General features: G+C 48.5%; 1 non-coding gene across 1 annotated transcript; it reads left to right on the top strand.

The window, feature by feature from the left end:
• Positions 1-284: 284 nt before the first annotated feature.
• Positions 285-356, top strand: TRNAC-GCA (transfer RNA cysteine (anticodon GCA)). The gene has a single exon. It is a non-coding gene; the product is annotated as a tRNA-Cys (tRNA).
• The last annotated feature ends 3682 nt before the right edge of the window (positions 357-4038 follow it).

The raw sequence follows: 4038 nt of genomic DNA, 5'->3' as shown, positions 1-4038 counted from the left end.
CCAGCCTAGCACACCTCACATGATGCTCAACAATTGCTACTGTCTAAGAGAATTATCTGGATGACTTGAAGCGTCTCTCCATTTACAAAGGTCAACAAGGCCTCCAGGGTGTTCTTAGCCAGGTACACACAGAAGTGATGGAGAAAGAAGTATCAGTGATAGGAGTGAGCCCAGAATTCAGAGAAACAGAACTGGCTTAGACATCCAATCCAGCAGTGCTGAGTCTTGCTCTTGCTGTGCTGACACATCAAAAGGGTGTTAATTACACTATCTGCCTATGACCAGGGGGTATAGCTCAGGGGTAGAGCATTTGACTGCAGATCAAGAGGTCCCTGGTTCAAATCCAGGTGCCCCCTACACCGGTGTACTTTTAATCACCAAAGTGGGTCCTAGGTCATAAGCTCCTCCCAACCCACCCTGGGCAAAAAATGACACAGCCTATCTAATCTCTGACCCACAACATCTCTGAAGTGCAGACTCAATAACCCTCAGGTGATCTTATGGGCTTTAAAGTTTGTAGGGCACACCTGTCTCCTGCAGCCCCCTGGGTACCACTCCAGCACTTTTGCAGAGTTCTCCAGAATCTCCCCAGGCACATCCATGTGATCCGCAAGAGAGGGCTGGGCCATGTCTCTAAGTCCTGCTGTATTCTCCACAGCACCCAGCTTCCACTGTGGCACAGGAGTACCTGAACCAGCCACAGTCTCATGCCTACCTCCAATGGGCATGAGAAATCTAATGAGCTTAGATTTTTGAGCTTAGACTGCTGCACCCTGGACTTTGGCTCTGTGCCCTCAGGTTCTGGATTTCCAATCTGGGGCTGCTGCAGACTCACACCCTGGCCTACCCAGACCAAGGACTGGGGGAGAGCAGGATTCTGGGAGGTTCTGTGAGACTATGGGCAGGGAGCGAGATGATGGAGGAAGTCAGCTGGGACTTCCCAGAGGACTGACCTGATCCCATCAGCCTCTTCTCTCTCCTTCATGCAGACAGATACAGATCATGGGCTCCAGCAAGGAAAAGTAGGCTGGAGTCAGATTCCAAAATCGGTAAATAAAAATAAGAATAGGTAAATGGTACCCTGATTGGAAACTTTTGGTCTGTCCTTTAAGGCTCATCTCATTATTATGTGATGAAAACCTTGCAGTCTGTAGTCTTTTGGGTGAGAGGAGCACACCATGGGTAGTAACTGTGGTCTCTCAAGCCCCCTCTGATGGTGGTGGTAGCTGAACAAAGCAAGATGCAGGATGTGGTCCTTTCTGGAATATTCTAAATGTTCCCCAAAATACCAAACCTCCAGGAGCTTCACAGATGCAGCAGAGCCACCAATAGTCCCAAAATTATGTGGATATTTCCCACTCCTTAATGCAGTTTCCAGGCAAATGGCTGAAGGGCCTATTAGGGGAAATCTGGCAGGAAGATTCACAGTCCATGACTGGGTATTGTGGTAGAGTTCTTTTCTCAAGCTTGGCTTTCTTGTCATCAGGGGAGGCAGGTTCTTTGAGCAGATTCAGACCGGGGGAATGGGTCAGAGGCCAGGAACCTCCATTGTGCCCGTTATGGTGGTAGCTCAGACCTACACATCCAGGGGACCACGATGGCTCCCCATTCTCAGGCCTAAAATCCTCACCACTGATGAGTCACAGCCAAGACCTGTGTGGCACAGACCATGGAATAACATTTTGCGGTAAAGTATCACAGTGCTTGGCCTCTGATACCCTAGGATCCTCCTAGCCCCACTGAAATCAGGGGCTCCCTTTCCGCTATCATCCCTCCCACCAGCATTTCTGTCTACAGAGAACAGCTACCATAATTCTTTCTACGAATGTAGACGCTCCACACACCTATGTATTTTTCAAGCCAGGGCAAGTCATGTATGATAAATCCACTCCAGCTTACCTACCCCCTGAAGCCTATGGATTCTTTCTACATTACAGCAAGAAATTCCTAGTATCTCAAATGCATTTACAATTGGCCTCCTGTGGCCGGGCGCAGTGGTGCACGCCTGTAATCCCAGCACTTTGGGAGGCCGAGGCGGGCAGATCACGAGGTCAGAAGATCGAGACTATCCCAGCTAATGTGGTGAAACTCCGTCTCTACTAAAAATACAAAAAATTAGCTGGGTGTGGTGGCGGGTGCCTATAGTCCCAGCTACTCAGGAGGCTGAGGCAGAAGAATGGTGGGAACCTGGGAGGCGGAGCTTCAGTCCACGTGGAATGGATCATACAGGGTGACACATGAGCTATTTGCTTTGTTTAAACTGGTAGGACCAGTCATCCTGCCCAGAGGTCACTTATAATCTGGGAACTACAAATTGGTCCTGATGGGACTGCAGGCAAAACTTACTCAACTTTTCTACAGACTGATATGGGCTTCTGGATTTCTATCCCCTCAAACTGCGTAGATTTTCATTACCTTCAAGTTTAATGAGGCCAGATTCCCAATCCACATTCCTTTCATGTTTCTGTAATCATTTATTATACATCCCTGGTACCAGCAAGGGCACTATGATTTCTAAAGAAGATGTCATATAAGGTGAGTGGAGACACAGAGGGCAACTGCTGACAGGATGACGAGGAGTTCACGCACTTCAGAGAAGCCTGCAGAGCCAGGCTCATCAAATAGGCAGGACCTCAGCCCACCCTGGCTAGGGAGCCGCCACTGCTACCACAACAGACACTGGCTGCAGCCTCTGGCCCTACTGCCATTGCCAGAGCTCTGCCATCTCCAGAATGAATTCCAAATTCACCCTGCCTCTATGTAGGATTTAATCTACATTCATGGTCTTGTTTAGGGGAATATAATTGGCCAAACTGAAGCCATTCCCAATTGTGATGGTTAATTTTATGTGTCAGCAGGGCACAGTGGCTCATGCCTGTAATTCCAGCAGTTTGGTAGGCTGAGGCATGCAGATCGCTGAAGCCCAGAAGTTTGAGACCAGCCTGGGCAACATGGCAGAAATCCCATCTCTACAAAAAACACAAAAATTAGCTGGGCGTGGTGGTGCGCACCTGTCCCAGCTACTCCGGAGGTTGTGGTGGGAGGATCTCTTGAGCCCAGTAGACGAAGGCTGTGGTGAGTGGAGATAGTGCCACTGCACTCCAGCTTGGGTGGTAGAGGGAGGCTCTGTCTGCCTCAACAAATTTTCTTCTTTAAATGTGTCAACTTGGCTAGGCCATGGTGGCCCGATATTTGTCCATACCAATCTGGATGTTGCTGTAAAAGTATTTTTTAGATATGATTAACATTCAATCTACAGACTTTGAGTAAAGCAGATTACCCTCCAAAATGTGGGTGGGCATCATCCAATCAGATGAAAACCTAATGAGGAAAGGTCTGCTGTCCCCCAAGAAAGGAATTTTGTCTCCATGCTGTCTTCAGGCTGGAGCTGCAACCTCAACTCTTCCCTCCTTCTCCAGATTGCTGCCATGCCCTGAAGACACGACACTTGCCAGCCCCCACAATGGCATGATCCAGTTTCTTAAAATCTATGTGCACACACATGTGTGCACGTGCACACACAAACACAAGCCCCTGTTGGTTCTGTTTTCTCTGAGGAACCCTGATTCACACACCAACATTCAGGGAGAGGACATATTTGACCTCGTACTTCCCTTAATCAGAGACAGAATCCTGTCTTCCACCAAGACTTACACAATTGTGAATTCCTCAAATGAAGAGGGTTGAGATGTGTAAGAAAAAAAGAGTTCTCCCCACACCTGTGGACAATGACTTAGCCATCAAGAAATTGGGTTTCTCTAGAGCTTCCGGTGTCAGGGGAGGCTTTCTAGTGAAGACCTGACCTGCACCCTCTCTCTCCTGCTTTTCAGAATGAATCCATGTGTTGAAGAAAGGCTAGGAATAGAACATCCTATCATGTTCAGTGACTGAAAACAGGGAGGGGGCACCTGGATTTGAACCAGGTACCTCTTGATCTGCAGTCAAATGCTCTACCCCTGAACTAAACTCCCCTGCTTGGCAGATACTCCTCCTTACATATGTCACCCGTGTCGCCACACCCAAGGATGCTATGGTGCG

Source organism: Rhinopithecus bieti, unplaced genomic scaffold (assembly GCF_001698545.2).
Source record: "Rhinopithecus bieti isolate Rb0 unplaced genomic scaffold, ASM169854v2 scaffold_64120, whole genome shotgun sequence".
Classification (NCBI taxonomy): domain Eukaryota; kingdom Metazoa; phylum Chordata; class Mammalia; order Primates; family Cercopithecidae; genus Rhinopithecus; species Rhinopithecus bieti.
Note: the sequence above shows the minus strand (reverse complement) of the source record. Positions and strands in the feature narration are given on the sequence as shown.